Raw genomic sequence first — 22,336 nt, 5'->3', positions numbered from 1 at the left:
TTAAGAAATAATTAGTTTATTTAATATAAATTCGCCGACTTCAAAAAAGGAGGAGGTTCTCAATTCGTCGGTATGTTTTTTTTTTATGATTGTTACCTCAAAAATGTTTGATAATTATTTTTTTATTTGAAAGCTGGTGCTTCCCTTGTGGTCTCATTGTAATTTGGTCCAGATCTGACAATGGCATCCAAGAGAAAACCATAAAAGTCTTACATTTCCTGTACATACGTATAGCAAAGTGGATGATAAATTTACGAACAACTCAATATCTAACCGATTTCTATGATTTTTTTTATTAGAAAGGATATACTTCAAAGTTAGTTTGGTGAGAGTTTGGTTAGGTTCTGATTACGGAATCTATGATAAAGTAACGGAAGCGCTTACATTCATTGCTGCATTGAAAAATTTTGTATATCTACACATATTTAGATAAATTGTTAGTTAGGGTATTTCAAATTCACTAAAAATCAAAAAATCAAAAATATTTTAACAAAAAAACAACCGACTTCAAAAACACTATTCCAAAACAATAGATATAATATGCGCTAAAAAGTATAAAAATAATTGCGTATTTACATACAATCTAATTAATTCATCTAATTCTAGTTACGACTATTGTAATTTTTGGAGTCCGTGTTATCCAAGATAGGTTTGTAACGACATATATAAGCACATTTCACCTATATGTAGTTATAGGTGAGATGTGCTTGAGTCGTGAGGAGGCGAGAGGCGAGAGCGGGTCGCGGCGGAAGGACACCGATTGTTTTGTTGGACAGTCGGTTGTTTTTTTGTTAAAATATTTTTATTAATACAACAAAGATGTACATACTTGTAAGAAAGCTATTCTGTTCATAATTTTCCATTTATATTTTTCTTATTATGGTTCCCTAGCCAAATTGTAAAAAACGGAACCCTTATGGATTCGTCATGGCTGACTGCCTGTCTGTCCATCCGTATGTCACAGCCACTTTTTCCGAAACTATACTATTGAAACTTGGTAAGTAGATGTATTATGTGAACCACATTAAGATTTTCACACAAAAATAGAAAAAAAATTAGAGTGTTCCCCATACTTAGAACTGAAACTCAAGAATTTTTTTTCATCAAACCCATACGTATAGGATAGGTCTAGATAGGATAGGATAGGTCTTCAAAAATTATGTTGAGATTTCTAATATATTTTTTTTCTAAACTGAATAGTTTGCGCGAGAGACACTTCCAGAGTGGTAAACTGTGCCCCCCCCCTGTTACTTCTAAAATAAGAGAATGATAAATCTAAAATATATATACATTATGATGTTCAATTACCATGCAAAACTTCCACCGAAAATAGGTTTGAATGAGATCTAGTACGTTAATTTTTAAAACGTCATAAATCTTAAACCACAATTTACCTTTCATTCAATCAACTCAAATATATTTTACTTGCTGTTATGGGAACCCTTATGGGCGAGTCCGACTCGCCGCTGGCCGCTTTTTATTTTTGTAAAGTCTAGAATAGCTTGATGGCGTATCTTGTAATAAATAAATAAATTGGCACGACGAACCATCTGTAAAGCCATCTGGGTCTCGTCCTTCAATTTATTAATCAACCATAAACTAATTCACTGATGAAATATTCCTAAAACCAGTATTGCTAGAATCTTATTTAGATCCGTGTCGTCACAAGAAGTAATTTTGCCGGTGATGAATGTACAGTCATTTAAAATACAACAAATACATTTAAATGTCAAATTTAAGTAAACAATGTAATTTATTTCATATCATAACCTGCTCAACCCCAACCCCTTACTTATGGGATTATAAACACAAATTAAATTTGAAAACAAAAATTAATTAATATAGCCTTACCGTCGTCGGCGCCTGCAGTTCAAGTGTTGCCAATGTCGTGATGAGTGTCGGCGACACTAATGTCTTAGACTTTCGTAGGCGAGGTGAGAGTTACGGCTGGTTACTGAAGGCTTGCGATCTGAAAGCAAAAGAAATTATTTATTACCATATACATGGTAGTGTAGGAAAACTAAATCAAAATATAAAGATACTATAAGCATATTTTGTTAATCATTAGGAGTTTATATTTAAGGAGTATTAAGTAGCAGGAAATAATTATGTTAGTCGTTGTTAGGCCGGTCCACATAAAACGAATTCGGCAAAAGAAAGCTTCAACAGAAAATGCTAAAACAACAGAAACATAAATATGTTATTACTCGTTTAATTAAAAAAAAAAAAACATAAATTAAACCATGAACACTTAAAATAAATGAATCACGTTGCCACTTTTTTAAATCAATATATAACCATAACTTCAGCCACCTCTGTAATGCCATATTAATAACACCGCTGTAACGCTATATTTATAACACAGCTGTAACGCTATATTTATAACACAGCTGTAACGCTATATTTATAACACTGCTGTAACGATATATTTATAATCCCGCTGTAACGATATATTTATAACACAGCTGTAACGATATATTTATAACACAGCTGTAACGCTATATTTATAACACTGCTGTAACGCTATATTTATAACACAGCTTTAACGATATATTTATAACACAGCTGTAACGATATATTTATAATCCCGCTGTAACGATATATTTATAATACCGCTGTAACGATATATTTATAACACAGCTGATACGATATATTTATAATCCCGCTGTATCGATATATTTATAACACCGCTGTAACGATATATTTATAACACAGCTGTAACGCTATATTTATAACACCGCTGTAACGCTATATTTATAATACCGCTGTAACGCTATATTTATAACACGGCAGTAACGCTATATTTATAACACCGCTGTAACGCTATATTTATAACACAGCTGTAACGCTATATTTATAACACGGCAGTAACGCTATATTTATAACACGGCAGTAACGCTATATTTATAACACCACTGTAACGCTATATTTATAACACAGCTGTAACGCTATATTTATAACACCGCTGTAACGCTATATTTATAATACTATATTTCTAATATTATCTATATATATATATAATTAGATATATATATAATTTATATATTATCTAAGGAAACATTTTCTCGACTTTTCTAGAAGTTCAATCATTGTCAGCGAGCTTAAACATGATTCAGGCCGTTCCAGCAGAGGCTCTAACACATAGACATTTGAAATAACACAAAGCTGCCCTCGTTTTCTGGAGAAACGATATATCTGTATCTATTTTTCAGACAGTTTCAGGATTTGAATGGTATTTTTTACATATATTCATATGTCATTTTTGTGGTGCACTATCTGTCCAAATTTTAGAGAAAAATGGTACAAGCTGTTGACATTAAATTCTGGAGATTTTCATCAGTAAGTCGAGATCGAAATCTATTGATGAATGAAATCTTATGAAATTCATCTTTGAAAATTCATTCGATGGTCTGCCGGTTATAAATGTTTGCCATTCACACATTATGAATTAAAGAGAGCTCAGCCATTATCGTAATTGGCTGAAAGGTAGGTAAGGAGATATATTCAAATATTAAATGGCCTTTCGGCTATTTCGAGTGTCGATAAATCACAGCGCGGGTTCGTGACGCGGTAATCCCAAGTCAAGATTTGAAATACAATTCAGGATATTAATGTTCATTTTATTATAATGTGTAGTGACACTATTATCTAAATAAAACACTTTTTAAGGAATTAAAACGCGTGTAATTGTAACTTTGTTTATAATTAGGTTTTTGCGTAAAAGTTACTTTTTTATTATTAGACCTTTCCAGATCTCGTTTTTAGGGGAGGGATTTGCTAAAAGTATGTGCGCGACTTATTTACAAATAACTGAATATCGCGCAAACCAAATCGGATAATTATTTTTTTATTGGAAAGGATATACTTCAAAGGAAGTTTGGTGAGAGTTTGGTTAGGTTCTGATTCGGCGCAAGAAACGCTCCCAGCATTCTTTGTTTGCGCTCTATTTAATAAAATATACAATATTGTACTGTCGTTGTTATTGCCATAAAATAATCATAATCTAGTCCCAAGCTGTCCAAGATCACTTGTAAAATTCTAATATATATAATTCTCGTGTCGCGGTGTTTGTTACCAAACTCCTCCGAAACGGTTTGTATAAACTGATTTGTATGAAATTTTGTGTGCATATTATCTTATCTTATCTATCTATATCTCTTATCTATCTTTTATCTTATCTTTTATCTTTTGTTAAAAAAATTGGTACCTAAAGGTTATATTTGTATCAGTGAAATTATTGGCTCTTTAAACTTTTGTATTTTTTTTAGTAATTATTTTTAATAAGTCTTAAAACTTCACTTTGCGCTCTATTTAATAAAATATACAATATTGTAATGTCGTTGTTATTGCCATAAAATAATCATAATCTAGTCCCAGGCTGTCCGATCACTTAGATATTCAGCTGTGGAGAAGGATTTATGAAAGAGCCATTTTTTAATAATATATAAGACTGACGATAATATTAAATAATAGATTTAAAATTGAAACGTATATATTTTTTTATTGTTACAGTGGCCAGACAAGTATTATATTACGCGATCGCATCAGAAGTGAGGAGATCCGTAGGTAAACCAAAGCTACCGACATAGCCCAGATTTTTGCGAAATTTTTTTTTTATTATTAGACCTTTCCAGATCTCGTTTTTAGGGGGACTGCAGATGAAATGAGTCCAGATAGTATTTGTAATAGGTAGCTGTCATTATGAAGTTTAGCACCATTTATTGCCTTGGAGGTGTAATTTGCTGTAGACAGATGGTTTTTGGCAATATTATAGACACTCTGTGACTGTGTCCTCTTCTTTTTTGGTATGTGTAGTTGTAGGTTGTAGGTCAATTAAGAGATTATTACAACCCACAACTACCTCTCAACAACCTCTCTTACGGCCGTTCCCTATATTGAGTCTATCTCTTACTTGAGATAAAAATCGTAACTCTCGTTGACCTTTCTGTCCCAAGAAACTTATCGACGGTAACTAATCTTATACGTACACGCTGTCTGTCAATGGGACGATATATAGCTTACAAGCGTTAGAAGTTTGTATGGAAATTGCAATTCACGCGTCCCTATATAAGGCGATAAGAATGACTTATCGGGTATATTGGGACATCTTCAGATTATTGACAGCTAATTACTGACAGTAGAAGGTAGTAATGTGTCTCTATCTGTAGATAGTATATTGGGAACGGCCGTTACACAACGACACCAGCTCTGAATAATAAATAAATCAAAAACATTCAAAATAATACAATAAGATGGACTGTATATAAACAACAATGTTCTTGAAGGTTTGTGAATAATAACTACCGAAGCTGTAACACAAACAGAAGGCAATTAACAAACAGAGAAATGTTCACGAATATTAAAAAGCTAAGATACGAAAGACATTCCGCCCGTCATTATTATTTATTCACAGACGTGTTCCGCAACGTCTGCTCACAGAAGTGTTCTAGTGACGTTTATTAGACAACAAACTCAAAGAAACTGGTCTTTATTTTTGTAAATATAAATACAAAAAATGTACATTAGACTTATTTTAATAAAAGTACAAGTAGCAAGTAGAAACAGTGTAGTGTTGGCTGGCCGTACCAAAAAAAAGGATTGTGTGGTTTTAAGAAACCACGGTAAAAATGAAACTTAACTTTAACTAAAAATTTTTGGAATAATATTCCATTAAGGGCTTAAAATCGCATTATCAATCTTAAGAAATAATAAAAGTAGACTAAGTCTCCAACTAATATTTTTATTGAACTCTTTGTCTTAGCCCTGGTTAAAATATTGATTGAAAAGGATTAAAAATGATGAAATTTGAATACTTTTAATTCTTTTTCATGTATATATAGATGTACAGTTTACATGGGGTGACTGATTCCCAATTCTTTTCAATCAATATTTTTAATCAGGGAGAGTACGACATACATAAAACTTAACAATTATTTAGATTATATACACATATTAATAAAAAACAACATTTACATTAAACACTGAGAAAAACAAACAAAATAGCGTGGAGCACTGGCACAAATGAGTAATAGTCTATACACTACACGGTCAGCTGCTGCGAACTATAGGCGCCGGCCGACCTTCGCGCGGCAAGCAACACACAGACGAAAAAGTTTGAGACGATGTAATAAAAGTTTCACTTTAACACATACACACACATCCATACATACACACACATCCATACACACATATACTTCCATACACACACATACACGTAAATTTAGGGGAAGAGACTGGACCTAACGACACAGGGAATGTGAGGCCAGAATACTTGTAAAATTAAAGTTACTTTAAACCAACGTATACTTTGTAAGAGATATTTCGTAAATCTATGCAACTAATATGGTACTTCAATAAATTATTCTTATTCTAACTATTGTTCTAAGGTAGTCTAGTTGCAGCACAATGGAGACCAATCCTTAATCTAATACAGTATAGGTTAGTTAATCAAAATATGTTTGAATCGAAAAGTACATTTCTCATCGTTCCGCCATATTATTTACAATAAGCTTGATAAATAGAATGCTACGTAACCACGCCAATATTGTCGATTTTATTAATTTGTCTCCCTTCCCCCCTCCCCCCATCATCCCCCGGGCCCACGATATCGCATTCCTCCCTAACCGAGATTGCATTAGAAACACAATATTGTGGAATCAAGAAAATCCGTAAGAACTGAAAACAACTTTCTGTTTATGCGAGTCTATCTAATACATATAATCCTCGTGTCGCGGTGTTTGTTACCAAACTCCTCCGAAACGGTTTGTATAAACTGATTTGTATGAAATTTTGTGTGCATATTATCTTATCTTATCTATCTATATATCTTTTATCTTATCTTTTATTTTTTGTTAAAAAAATTGGTACCTAAAGGTTATATTTGTATCAGTGAAAGTATTGGCTCTTTAAACTTTTGTATTTTTTTTAGTAATTATTTTTAATAAGTCTTAAAACTTCACAATGTAATAAGCATCGTTAGGAACTATTTTGGCTAGTGTAATATTTATCTATTATCATACCTTTATGTAATATAAATAGCTGTAAGTTTCTTTATACAAATAATTAAATAAATATTGGGTAGGTCTGAGAATCGGCCAACATTTATTTTTCATACTCCTAATTGATAAGGGTGACCCACTCCTATATATTTTTTTTGACAAAAATCTTTTAAATTTATTTTATTATGATTCAGCATTAAAACACAACTTCAAATTTTCACCCGTCTAAAATCAACACCAATTTTTTATCGCGATTTTCATATTATTCGGTTCCATCCTCAGATCCGCAATAGGGTTGCAAGATGGCAATTGAATATAATAATAATTGTAGTACGATAAATTTTATGTACCTACGATATATTTCATAGGTCTGTACGTCATCTATATTTTAAAGATTATTTTTTTTACTTTAATTGCCAATACAACGTTTGCTGGGTCAGCTAGTATATCAATAGAAATGTCAAATATAAGAATATCTAGACAAGAACCGGAACAAACTTGTTTCTGAAATCGAGATAATGCTTTGCAATTCTCGGAATGGGGCCAGCAAAATTTAGTTCCGTGTAGTGAATTCTCTAGCATAGATTATTTTTAACCGACTGCAAGAAAGGAGGAGGTTCTCAATTCGTCGGTATGATTTTTTTAATGTTTGATAACTCAGAACATTCGACTGGGTGACCCGATTTTGATAATTCTTATTTAATTTGAAAGATGGTGCTTCCCGTGTAGTCCCAATTTGATCCAGATATAACAATGGCAACCATGAGAAAACCATAAAAGTCTTTAATTTGCTATAAGTATGTGCGCGACAAATTTACGAATAACTCAATATCGCGCAAACCAAATTGGATAATTATTTTTTTATTGGAAAGGATATACTTCAAAGGAAGTTTGGTGAGAGTTTGGTTAGGTTCTGATTAGGCGCAAGAAACGCTCCCAGCATTCTTTTTTTTGCGCTCTATTTAATAAAATATACAATATTGTACTGTCGTTGTTATTGCCATAAAACAATCATAATCTAGTCCCAGGCTGTCCGATCACTTAGATATTCAGCTGTGGAGAAGGATTTATGAAAGAGCCATTTTTTAATTATATATAAGACTAAGGAACAAGATAATGAACAATCATATAAAATGATAGATTCCAAATTCAAATGTAAAATTTTGTTTATTTTTAATTGTAACAGTATTTATGGCCAGACTTTGTATTATATTGCGCGATCGCATCAGAAGTGAGGAGATCCGTAGGTAAACCAAAGCTATCGATATAGCCCAGATTGTTGCGAAACTGAAGTAGCAGTGGGAAAGGCACATAGCTCGACGGACAGATGGCCGTTGGGGTAGTAGAGTCTTCGAATGGCGACCACGTACTGGAAGACGCAGTGTTGGTAGGCCCCCCACAAGATGGACCGACGTTCTGGTCAAGATTTACGGAATACGTTGGATGAGGGCAGCACAAAACGATCTTGGCGATCTTTGGGGGAGACCTTTGTCCAGCACAGGACGTCTTACGGCTGAAATGATGCTGAATGATGATAATATATTATTTCACAACATGATCACAGAAAATGTACACCCGTGGGAGGCTCCTTTGCACAGGATGCCGGCTGGATTATGGGTACCATAACGGCGCTTATTTCTGCCGTGAAGCAGTAATGTGTAAACATTATTGTGTTTCGGTCTGAAGGACACTGAAGCTAGTGAAATTAATGGGAAAATCAGACTTAACATCTCATGTCTCAAGGTGAAGAGTGCCACTAAGAATTTTTGGGTTTTTCAATAATTCTGAGCGGCACTGCATTGTCATGGGAAGGCGTATCAATTACCATCAGTTGAACGTCCTGTTCGTCTCGTCCCTTATTGTCATTAAAAAATGTACGAAACAGTGACTAAACGTGTTTCAGTACACGCGCACACACACACACAAACACACACATTCAAATTCTATGTCAATAGACGCTGAGCTTAATTGAATCGTGTGAACCTTAATTACATTTAAAATAATTAAATGCTTTCTAGCGTTATAATGGAGATGAGTGATAATTAATTAATATTAAGGTGAAAGGAACATTATAATTCGACATGCCTGTCTATACACCATTAATATTTTATATTATGTATTTTTATATCTAAAAGGATATATAATAAACCATCTAGGATAAATTTCGCATCGAATGGTGGTAGTTTCATTTTGATATGATCAGTGGTTTAGGCGTGTGAAAGCCTCAAACAAACAACATTTTCATTATATATATACTAGCTGACCCGACAGACGTTGTTCTGTTAATAATAAATAAAAAACTCTTGCGAATGGAATTTTGGAAAATCCGTTCTTAGCTGACCTCTACTCGGTGAAATGAATATTCCTACTAAATTTCAAGTCTTTAGCTGTAATGGTTCCAGAGATATCGTGATGCGTGACTATATACGTGGAAATCTCTTATGTGTATATATATATATATATATATATATATATATATAGATAGATATACAAAATAAAATCGACTTTTTTCATGACAAAAAGGGATGAGACGAGGAGGACGTTCAGCTGATGGTAATTGATTGACGCCCTGCCCATTACAATGCAGTGCCACTCAGGATTGTTGAAAAACCTAAAAATTTTCTAAACGGCACTACAACTGCGGTCGTCCCCTTGAGACATAAGATGTTCAGTCTCATTTGCCCAGGAATTTCACTTGCTAAGGCGACCTTCAGATTGAAACACAGTAATGCTTACACATTACTGCATCACGGCACAAATAGGCGTCGTTGTGGTACCCAAATGAGTCTCCCGCTGGTAAACGTTATGTGGTCACTTTGTCTATTTTATATATTGTTATATATAAAATTCTCATGTCGCGGTGTTTGTAGTTAAACTCCTTCGAAACGGCTTGACCGATTCTCATGAAATTTTGAGTGCATATTGGGTAGGTCTGAGAATCGGACAACATAAATTTTTATCCCCCTAAATGTTTAGGGTGGTCCACGCCAATTTTTTTTTAATTTTTTGACATTGTTTTTTAAATTTGTTTGATTATTACATTAAAAAATACATACAACTTCAAATTTTCACCCATCTACGATCAACAGTTACTTTTGTATCGCGATTTTAATATTGGCAATACAACGTTTGTTGGGTCAGCTAGTTGTAATGTAAATATCGGGTTTTTGTTTAGTTTGTTTATGTCAAATTTTACTTTGCTTCATATTATATTCCCACTACGTCATTGTTCTTCTCGAGTTTTATTGCAGCACCGGTCCACGATCCGCGGCGAAAACTGCTTGAAGGATTAATGATCTGTGACGCTCTGCTACTGTGCTGCTACCACAGAATTATATACAATCTTAATACTTTCCAACGTCTATATTCCGAAACTTTGATGGCGCCTCTTAACATCGGCGATTCAGGCGATGGGAGTGCCCCCAACTACACGCATTTCCTTTTATTTACTTGCCAATGACACCGATTGCCGAGACCTGAGAAGAACGGGCGCAACAAACTCAGCGGGCTTTTTTTACAAAAATATAGATTAAAATGTAATATCGTACAATAGACATTTATAATTAAAGAGCCTGAGGGTTTTGTCTTCATTCCCAGTCTGTGCTATCATTTAGAAAATCATTTATATTATTATAATAACCTTTTGCCACACAAACGTTTCTTAGCAATTCTTTTAAATTTCGTAACACATTTGTTTTGTACATTGTATGGGATCATATCATTGTAAAAGCATAAACATCCCCCAATAAAAGCCTTAACCGAGTAGTAAGCATTATAAGTTTATGTTTGTTTCTCGTGTTAATATGATTGTCACAGTTTCTAGCAAATTCCATAATGTGCTTATGAACATGATATAAAACATTATCAAGAATATATTGAGATGCAACTATTATATAACAAGCTACCTCATATCATACCTTATAGTTGATAGCATGATAAGCTAGTTTTATTTAACCGTCGAAATCTGTTATAACAGTTTTTAGGGTTCCGTAGCCAAATGGCAAAAAACGGAACCCTTATGGAATCGTCATGTCTGTCTGTCTGTCCGTGTATGTCACAGCCATTTTTTTCCGAAACTATAAGAACTATTACTGTTGCATCCTGGTAAGTAGAAGTATTCTGTGAACCGCATTAAGATTATTACACAAAAATAGAAAAAAAAAATGGGGGATATATATAACTGAAACTCAAATTATTTTGTCATCAAACCCATACCAATAATAAATATATGTGGGGTATTTAACTATTTGTGGATAGGTCTTTAAAAGTGATATTAAGGCTTCTAATACCATTTGTTCTAAACTGAATAGTTTGCGCGAGAGACACTTCCAAAGTGGTAATATGTGCCCCCCCCCCTGTTACTTCTAAAATAAGAGAACGATAGTAATAAAAATATATATGATGTACACTACCATGCAAAACTTCCACCGAAAATTGGTTTGAACGTGATCTAGTACGTAGATTTTTAAAACGTCATAAATCGTAAACCGCAATTTACCTTTCATTCAATGAACTCAAATATATTTTACTACGGAACCCTTCAAAGGTGAGTCCGACTGGCACTTGGCCGGTTTTTATTATTTGATCTACAGCCAATAGTTTATATCAAACAAGTAATCCTCGGACGATCGGCCATTCCAGTGAAGCTTTACAGTTCACGCACCACATTATTATTATATTATTAAATCCTCACAAAGGCCTTTCCTTGCGGATATTCTTTTGTGTGCGAGATATTCGCCCGAAACGAGATTTGATATAATACGGTCACACTGGTGATGCTCGTACATTTGTGAAAGGTTGACCGCCGGCTCGTTTGTTCACTGACCGTCTTTCTGGACAAATTTTATATGGAATTATTATTGGACGAGAGAATATTTAATATGGAAAATTCAATAATATTTTTGTTTGACAAGTATAAAGATAAAAAGTATCTATTTAATAATGAGTGGCCGATTGTAATTATTAAAGTAAAACATAATAATAATTAACTTGAGGAATTTTGCGCGGCGACCATCTTGGATTTCAAAAAGATCCTAAATTCGTTCTCTGCACCGTCGAGAACCTCGGAGACGATACCACATAAGAATAACATTCCATTGCTCTTTTAGAGAAAGCTATGAAATTACATATTGTTTAACTAATCCAATGCATGATGTAGATTATAGTTTATTGATTCTTAGTTTTACTGAAAAAAAATTGTGTGTTGCCGTGTTCAGTTGTAACGAAACCCAGGATTATCACGGACGGGCCAAATAAATAATTTGTCGATTTTCTTGTAAGTACAGACAACAGAAAAGTCAACGATAGATCGAACGATCGGTGTGGACGTTCCGATGAATAGGAGTGACGTCACAGTGTCACTGCAGGCAGACTTTTAATGTCGGCCATCGCGTGTATAGTCATCAATAAAAATTGATGATTTAGCGTACACGGTGTGACGCATATGAACGAATGTTGTGTGATCAGATAATACAGTAGATTTCATGCTACTTTAGCAGCATTTATTAAATATAGGAGAAATATACACAATGAAATTGTTCAGATATAACATATCACGGGTTCGAGTCTCGGTAGGTGCAAACATTTATATGATGAATATGGATGTTTTATTCCGACTCGTGTATGTTTATTTTATGTATTTTATGCATGTATAGGTAAGTATATATATATCGTTATCCTGCAACCCATAGCACATACTATGCCTAATTTGGAGCGAGATAATTTGTGTAAAAGTGTGTCAATATTAATATTATTATCATAGATATAAACGCAGCTTTTGCGACTATAAGTTCATTGTGCAATAAAAATTGTGTATTTCGCTGTGATAGATCTTGGAATATACGATAGTATCCCCACCATCTGGATGTGTGGTGGTCCTCCACAGTGCAGTTTTCAAGTAGCTTTTTTCCATGTACTACAAAGCTGTGGAATGAGCTTCCATGTGCGGTGTTCCCGGGACGATAGGACACGTGTACCTTAAAAAAAAGCGCGTATACCTTCCGTAAAGGCCGGCTAATGTGGGCGTCGGTGATCGCTTAACAGCAGGTGACCCGTACGCTCGTTTTTCATCCCTTTCCATAAAAAAAAAATATGAAACAATTACCAAGGATTAGAAATCATTAAATACCTATAACCAGATAGCTAATCAAATAAGTGTTTACTTGTACCGCGTCTAGTAGATTGAGATCTCGTAGATTGATATAGATTAGATAGAACGTAGATTTAATTTGGCGTTTATTTCATCTTTGATTATAATTCCTCATAATCATTATCATTTCAGCTGGAAGACGTTCACTGCTGGACAAAGACCTCCCCCAAAGATCAACATATCCCGCGCTGCACTCATCCAACCTATTCCGGCGATCTTGACCAGATCGTTGGTCCATGTTGTGGGGGGCCTACCATTAACCGACTATGTATATATTTTTGAATTGCTACACTAATATTTTTATTATTAAATTCAGTATATAACTACAACTAGTAATTCAGTATATTATGAATCATATTTTGTTGGTTTTATTCTTGCACGCAATTAGCCAACATTTCATAAAGAGATACTCTCTGTCATTTAGTTATTAGTAATTAGTCTATGGATGGAAAAGCCGCCCAGTATTATCGTAGCTGTGGTCTCCATCGGCAAACACATTTCATCCACTTTCTTTCGTTCACTCTTTGCGGTTGTCACTTAATTCGGCTTGGAGTCAAAAGTGACCACTGCAGGAGTACAGTTTTTTTTATATGAAAATAAGTGTCGAGACGAATAGGACGTTTAGTTGATGGTAAGTGAAACGCCTTGCCCATTACAATATACGAGGTCTGATAAAAAATAAACGTTATTTTAAATTTTTTCAAAAAGTATTTATTTATTCATCAATAACTATCTTGTACCCCCTCATCAATAACTATCTTGTACCCTCTCACTTATGCCAGCGATTTTTCCAATCCTCGAAACACTTCTGAAAAGCACTTTTTGGTATCGCCAACAGCTCCTGTTTCGATTTTTCTTTTATCTCCTCAATCGTAGCAAAACGCTCTTCTGGACTTTGCTGATTGATGATTGGGCTTTGCTTTCAATGTCAGCCATACACCCATGATTCGTCACCAGTTATGACCTTTTTGAGGAAATCTGGATCGTCGTTGACGATGTGCAACAGCTCCTCAGCGATGTCCATGCGACGTTGTTTTTGCTCAAAATTTTGCAATTTTGGAACAATCTTCGTTGGCGCACGTTTCGATTTTTTTAGAATAGTAAAAAATCGAAGAGCATACCAAAACACGACTAACCTTTTTATCTGTCAAAAACAAACTAAAAATTCAAAGTGGCTAATATTGCCAACATATATAACAGACATGTCTACCAACATAACATAAAAAAAAATGCGAAAATCGAACATACGTAACTCACGAAATTTGAAAATAACGGATCAGGATTCTTGAAATATCCGAAAATTCTGATCAGAACTACAATTGCGCTCGTCTCCTTGAGACATAAGATGTTAAGTCTCATTTGCCCAGTAATTACACTAGCCACGGTGCCCTTCAGACAAAACACAATAATGCTTACACATTACTGCTTCACGGCAGGAATAGACGCCATTGTTGTACCCATAACCTAGCCGACATCCTGTGCAAAGGAGCCTCCTACTGGCTCCCGTTCATCGCGTTCGGTGAACCATCCACACGATCTTTTGCTTCTGTTCATGAGACTTATTTCTCCGTCGTTCGCTTTATGTGGACTAGTCCTGTCGAAATCAATCTATCTCAATAGGTTATCTATCTCATTCGTAAATAAATTTAATATGTGGCGAATTTAATATTAATAAAAGTATAAGAGTGACTAAAGCAGCTTTATCAACCATAACCACACGTAACAATAATGAGTTTTATTCATTTTCTCGTTTAGTTTCTTGGATACGATTAGATTTAGTAAGATTTATTGGTCGTAATGTAGGTAAAATATGTTTTAGATATACGGGATTTTCCAATAAGGACTTGACAATTTTGAATTTAGTTTGTGAACGCACCTTTTCACTTAGCATCGAACTGTCTCTGTCAGTTTATTCAGTAGACATAACCTTTTCATTAATCATCATCAGTGGGCGCTACTTTAAGAGCGTTAACTCCGATTTTAGGTCGTATTTCTCGCCCTAGTAGGCAGGCAGTAACAAGTTGTGTGATCTGGGTCCAACGAATCGATTGCTGCAAACGTGTCCGCGGTGGCCACATGAGCGAAGTCGAGTTCCATTCATAAATATTTGGAATTTTATTTTGAAAAAAAGTTGTCAAGTCCTTATTGGAAAACCCTTTACATCTGGTTAATATCATTTTTAATCACATCAGTTGGAAAACGTCCACTTATGGACAAAGGCCTCCCCCAAACACCTCCATGACGATCCGACCTGCGCCGCCCTCATCCAACGTATTCCGGCGATCTTGACCAGATCGTCGGTCCACCTTGTGGGGGGCCTACCAATACTGCGTGTTCCGGTACGTGGTCACCATTCGAGAACTTTTCTGCCCCAACGGCCATCATCTGTCCGTCGAGCTATGTGCCCTGCCCACTGCCACTTCAGTTTCGCAATCATCGGGATATGTCGGTAACTCGATTCGATTTCGCAGGGAAACTTTCGAGCATAGCCCTCTCCATTACCCTCTGAGGTTGATATGATACCATTATAAATATAGTAATATACTAGATTTATGATGATAGTCATAATAATATAAGAAAATCTCCTACCGCGCCCCGTGCCCCCCCGGTGCGGCCAGGAGTCACGTAATCTGAACTCAGGCAGTAAATTGTTACAAATTGAGTTAGGAACGAGGTACACTAACAATATTACGTAGTTGGTGAGCTGTTGACACAAATCACTAAACTCATTAATCCTTCCACTTACAAATTAATTACTAGTTCAAGCTGTTCCGAGAGTGATAGTGAGTCAGTGTCGCCCGGCGCCGCGTCTGCTGGGGCTTCTCGTTGATTATTGTCTGCGCGTCGTGATGGTAACAAAATGGCTGTCTAATTAAAAAAGAATTCCTATGACCTTTATCTACACACATACTTCTACTATACTAAATCCTCTTTTAAAGATTCCGAAATATTTAGCTTATTGCCAACATTAAAACACCAAACGTCCTAACAAATAATATAATAATAATAGCACTCCTTGGTTTTTTTTTCGATCCCTTCATGCGCAAAGAGTTTCAACAGACAGCCACATTCTTATTGCTCGATACGTGGTATCTGTATGAATTTCAAAAAAGAACATTTTCGTTTTCTGCTGTGAAGCACTAATGTGTAAACATTATTGTTTCGGCCTGAAGGGCGCCGTAGCTAGTGAAACTGCTGGGCAAATGAGACTTGACATCTTATGTCACAAGGTGACAAGCGCAGTTGTAGTGCCGCTGAGAATTTTTGGGTTTTTCAATAATCCTGAGCGGCATAAGAATTAGATAGAATAAAATGCTCTTTTCGAAGTGAGTATTTTCCTTACTTTTCTACTTTTGCGAGTCATTATAGTTTTTGCAATGTCTATAGTGCTTAGTTTATACGTTTTTGCATTTATTTAGTGAATAATATAAATAAATATCTAAAAAGCAACGTAGTCGCATACTTATACACGGATTATGTAGATATTTTATTTTGTGGCCGGGTGGTCGGTTAACTGATATCTTGGGTGATAAATAATTTGTCTTTTTTCTTACACATAATACAATTAAAGTCTTGATTATGAATATATTATTAATATTGTGGCGTGACGAGAGCACTACTGTTAGTTTGCGGCCGCCCATACTTAAATCTTAATTTTTTTTTGTTGACCACCTCATCATTATAGGCGAGTTCGGAGAGGCCGTAATCTAGCTCGCTAAGGTCAATATGCGGCCAACGTGGGAATGTAAGGAATTTTTCAATAATAAAAAACCGCGTGTTATTTTAAAGAAATCTAAATAAAGTACACACATCAAAAAAGTCTAAGCAACATGTACTACTTTAAATTTTAGGATGGTTATTCACATTATAAGGTTGTATTTTTTTGGTTGGTTGGTTCTTAAAATAAATTTTTTAGGGTCCTATGATGTAAAACATAACAGCTGTTGTCTTTATTAGTTCTTTTAATAACAGAAATTAACAATATTAGAATATACTGCAGAAACTAAGGTACATAGGCAACAAAACATTTTTTTAACGAAATGAAATTTCTAAAGAAAATGATTTAATTGTGAAAGAATACGATAATTTAATACAATGTATGGCCTCCTCTGCTATTGAGAACTTGTCGGCAACGATTATTCATTGAATTAATGAGACTGTTTATGTCATTTTTCGGTATTCGCTCCCAGTGGAATTGTAGCAAATCCTTCAGCTGTTGGGTTGTTGTCACTCGCTCTAAGTCCTTCAAAACACGTCTCTGGAGCATGTCCCATGCGTGCTCGATGGGGTTGAGGTCTGGCGATTGTGCAGGCCAGGGCAATACCCGGACGTTCTCCATTGCCAAGTATTGACTGGTTCGCCGAGCTGTATCTGAACGCGCATTGTCATGCATTAACGTAAAATCGGAGCCAAAGGTTTGTGCAAATAGATGGACATAAGGTCTGAGAATATCCTTAACGTAATTTTCAGCGTTCATGTTTCCATTTAAAAAAACGAGCTCAGTTCGCCTGTTCTTCATACACCTTAACTGTTGAGCCGCTGTATGGATGAACTTCCTGAATGCACTTGAGCCTTTCAGTATTTCCGGGCCGACGGTACACTCGCACCCTTCTTGTATCAGGCCTAAACCCGAATCGCGACTCATCGGGAAACCTAATTTTATCCCAATGTTCCTGGGTCCATGTTCTGCGTTCTCTACACCATTCATTTCGACGAGCGCGATTCCCGTGACGTATCCGTGAGCACCCAATTGGGCGTCGAGCTCGTAGGCCGTACTCTTGCAGTCGATGTCGCACAGTTTCGGGACTTACATCAACACCACTTGAATTTTGTAGCCTTAAACTTATCTCTCGAGCGGTTAACATCGGCTGGCGTCTTGCAGTCAGTTGTATGTACCGGTCTTACCGAGTGGTTGTACTCCATTTTACGGCCTGAATGCTATATTGTAGCGCTGCCAAAGACAACAAATAATACTTCTATGAATGTCAATATGCCGAGATACCTGAGAATGATTACTTCCCGCTTGCAACATCCCTACCGCTCTTTGCATTTCATTTGCCGTCAAATGACGTCGCTCCATGACGTAAAGAATATCTAACAATTCAATTTTTTCGCTAACATTATTTAAATGGTTGGTAAAATTATAAAATCAAGACTAAACGTAGCAATAAAAACGCACTTAAATTCAATCAAATTCCCTTTCATTTAATTTTATGAAAAAAACAAAACATAATCGATTTTTTTGTTTTACAACCAACCAGTATGTCATCAATAACAAAAAAGTTTACATACCTATGCACATTGAGTAAATAAAAACTTAGAAATTAATTAATATAGATGGTAAATTTGTAATATCATGCATGATGCTTAGACTTGTTTGATGTGTGTAGTTCGCCATATCCATTGAGCGCTCTCGGAGTGCATAAACGACCCCGAGCGACGGCCCGCATGCAAACAGGTTGTTGTACTTTATCCCAGTATTAATTATTATTGAAAAAGTTTTCTTTTAAAATTGAATATTTACCGCACCGGTAAAATTTTACAATATTTAAAAAGTTCAGTTTCAGAACAGTGAATATATTTTTTGTTAGGGATAAGTTTTATTATTCTTTTTGTACCTTAAATATTTCTTTCAAATCGGAGTTGTATGGTTAGCATTGTAAGTTTATGTTGCTTTTGTTAACATTATGGTTAACACAGTTTCTAGCAAATTCTACAAACATTTCAAGAATATATTGAGAGGCAACAGTCAAGATGTTTATTTCTTTAAATTTGGCTATCAATAATTATTTAGGACCTTGGTTATAAATATCGCGAATAGCCCTATTTTGCAGCACAAAGATGGTATTGTTATCGGCAGCATTACTTCAAAATCCAAAATATACCTATTAGTAACTATGAATCGAACCATAAAAGACGAAATTGCTGGTGTTATCGAAAGAAATGGTGTCCGTAGCCCAACAACAACATAACTCTCAAACCATAGACTGGAGTGTCCGAATGGTAAACCCAATTTTGCCTAAAGGAATACCAGAAAACAGACGAGTTGTCGCTGATTCAGCTATCAGCGACAACTTCCGATTTTGACACGGAAAATTTTAACGATTTTAAGCAACAGTTTTTCAGTGAATGGGAAGTAATGTCACCAACATCAGCAGTGATGATTGGCTGACCTGTAGATATGTCTGCAAACATTTGCTGGGCTTAGCTATAAGGCTAAAGGTTAAGGCGAAGGTTGAGCAAACTTCTGAAGCCAGGAATATCCCTATCTGTGAGAAGAGAAAGAGAAGAAAAAGTGAGAACAACCAGCAAAAACCAAAAGCAAATAATCAATGTGATTTTTAACGTTTTATTACGGGTACCTTAGTAACTATATGTTGCAGTAATTGTGAATGAAATATGTATTTAAAAACTTTATCATATTTTAATTAAAAGAGATTGGCCAAATTTTTATGATTGACACGTGCTGCCCAACATTGAATCATAAGTGAATAATGTTCCTTAGACTAATACTAGTCTGTAACCAAAAGCGATATAGAATCTATCCGAGAAATAGAAATCTAATTCATAGTTTTTACATTGACGTAAAATCGTAACCATTAATAGTAACCATAAACTAGAATAAAAGACGGTAGAATGTAAACAATGGCAAACTAACTGTTGTTTTAATAATATAAAATTGTTAAAACACTTAGTTACGGGTGGACATTCAATCAATCAATTATTTATTCGTTACATAGGTTTACAACATTATAAATGATTGTCTACGTTAAGCCTCATGTAAACATTTTAATAATAAATCGTCAACCACATCATCGTTATTCTCATATAATATCTTATCTTTATACAGCGGCCATTTAGCGAGTTTGGTTCTAGACTAGGGAGTAGGTAAGTGAAAAAGGTACCAAATGAACACGTGGATATTTTTTTATGTATCTCTTCGTGTAATCATTTGATCCAGATCTGTCAATCTCTTTTAGAAACGAATACACGATTCTTGTGTTTGATTTAAGCAACATTTTATGTGGGATAAAAAAATTAAGCTCGATCGTTATATTTTTTGCCATTAAATGCATGTCATAAAATGAAATATTGGTAACATCTATTTAGAGATAACATAAAATATTTGATTTTTATGGCTTGCAATAAAAAGGAAATTAGCTTCATTCCTGCAATAATTCATAAAACACAATTTGGTGAGCATTTATCCGTTTTGGCAGGTAATTAGAATTTATTGGAAGTAATGTTAATAAATTAATTATAATAATTTATTTATTCCCGAGAACTAAAGATAAGACTCGAGGTATTCGCTTTACGAGCACTGAAGATGCGGTGAAAGCGTACGAAAATGCCATAGAAGAGACCCCTAAGGAAGAATGGGCCCACTGCTTTTCTCAGTGGTTCCATCGAATGCGACGATGTGTAGAGAGGAACGGCGATTACTTCGAAAAACAATAAAAGTATTGGCAACTTTCTACATTAATACGCCGATATTCATTTTTTAAATATTTTCAGTGTTACCTAGGTAATATGTTTTATGAGGCGGGACTGCCTAACTTAAAAAAATTAATTTAATTTAGTATGAAACGTGCAGTCATTTGACATAAGTTTGAAATAGTAGTAATTACAGTATCGCAATTGGCGACTAAGTATAATTCTTCTACCACTCGAGCGTTCAAACGAGTTTGAATTTTGTCGCATGACCTGGGCCTGCGAATTTTGAGTGATTTGGTTTCCCCCATAGATAACGATAAATTGATCAGTCTCGTGTACGAGAACAGGTGTTTGTGGGATATGAGATACAAAATTACCACAACAGATATATTTCACGGCAAAAGTGGGAGAAAGTTGCTACAGAACTCAACACTCTACATTTGGAACTCTCCTTTGTCATCTCTTATAGAAAATAACTCGTTGACATGCTCTGTCTTTCCAATAATTTTTTAAATTCTCCTTTAACAATAATAATTTAAATAATGGACTTTCAAGAAAATCAAATTCATCAAATTCGTCCATCTTCGCTGGACGGCAGAGACGAACTGACTATCAGAAAAACAGAAAACGTGCACAGTGTAAACGCCTTGTCGTCAGAACAAATTTTCGTCTCGCATCTATAGTAGCCCTAGCCGTTTGAAAGCGATCAGTTGCTTAACGGCCGTTTTCAATAACCTATCTATCCTTAGTTCAACTTACTAGACGTAGACAAATCCAACCTTTTACGCTTACTTACATTTCAATAACCCAATTGACAGATAGCATTGGACTATAACTGTATTGGACATAACTATGGATAGTTAAGATCTTGTCATTAAACGGTGACAGCAACGTATCCGTAAGTTAAACTAAGGGTAGATAGGTAATTGAAAACGGCCGTTAAACGCAGTGGATTGCGGCTATCTCCGATTTTTAAAAGATTGTAGCCGTCATCTTTCAATCTGCACGATTCATACAAACGAGTGAACTGCTTTTTTCTCAGAGAGTTTCGCTAGGCTAACGTTAACGATGACCTGAAGTATATTTAGTTTAGACTGACAATAATCTGAGAAGAAAATAAAATATGGGCGTCATGCGGATGATTCATCACCATATTACACTTTTCACGTGACGTGTTATATGTGTGAGTAGTGTAAGATGGGTGCGGCTGCCAAATATTACTCGTCATTATTATTATATGGAAATATTCATTGCAAATAATGTTGATTGTCTCGAGCGTCCAGCTGGGAGCACGCCAGCAAGTCAACGAAATAGATTTATAAGAGGATGAGAGGAGGGGAGGGCTGTGATGGGTTCAGTCAATAAGAAAAAATATAATGGGACTGGCTGTAGGTAGCAGTCAGCGTCGGGGCCGGCTTGAAGTAGGTGGGGGCGGGAAACCAGTATGATGACAAGCATCGGATATATTTTTTTTATGGAAAAGGAGGACAAGTGAGTGGAAGGGTCACCTGGTGTTAAGTGATAACCGCCTCCCACATTCTCTTGCAACACCAGAGGAATCACATGAGCATTACCGGCCTTTAAGGAAATTGTACGTGCTTTTTTTGAAGGTAACCATGTCGTATCGTCCCGGAAACACCGGATAAGGAAGTCCTTCCACAGCTTTGTAGTACGTGGAAGAAAGCTCCTTGAAAACCGCACTGTGGAGGACCACCACACATCTAGATGGTGGGGATGATATACTAATTTGTGGTGT

At 35.3% G+C, this 22,336-nt stretch overlaps 1 protein-coding gene across 4 annotated transcripts in view; it reads right to left on the bottom strand.

The window, feature by feature from the left end:
* The window catches only part of LOC126964532 (FMRFamide receptor-like), a 95,665-nt gene that overhangs the window by 15,063 nt on the left and 58,266 nt on the right, over positions 1 to 22,336 (bottom strand). For all 4 annotated transcript variants that reach the window (XM_050807720.1, XM_050807718.1, XM_050807721.1 and 1 more), the window contains one exon: positions 1,852 to 1,969. The gene's annotated coding sequence lies outside the window, so the exon portion shown is untranslated. The remainder of the gene's footprint in view (positions 1 to 1,851; positions 1,970 to 22,336) is intronic.

This window comes from Leptidea sinapis, chromosome 5, assembly GCF_905404315.1.
Source record: "Leptidea sinapis chromosome 5, ilLepSina1.1, whole genome shotgun sequence".
NCBI lineage: Eukaryota > Metazoa > Arthropoda > Insecta > Lepidoptera > Pieridae > Leptidea > Leptidea sinapis.
This window is presented reverse-complemented; position numbering and strand designations above follow the sequence as displayed.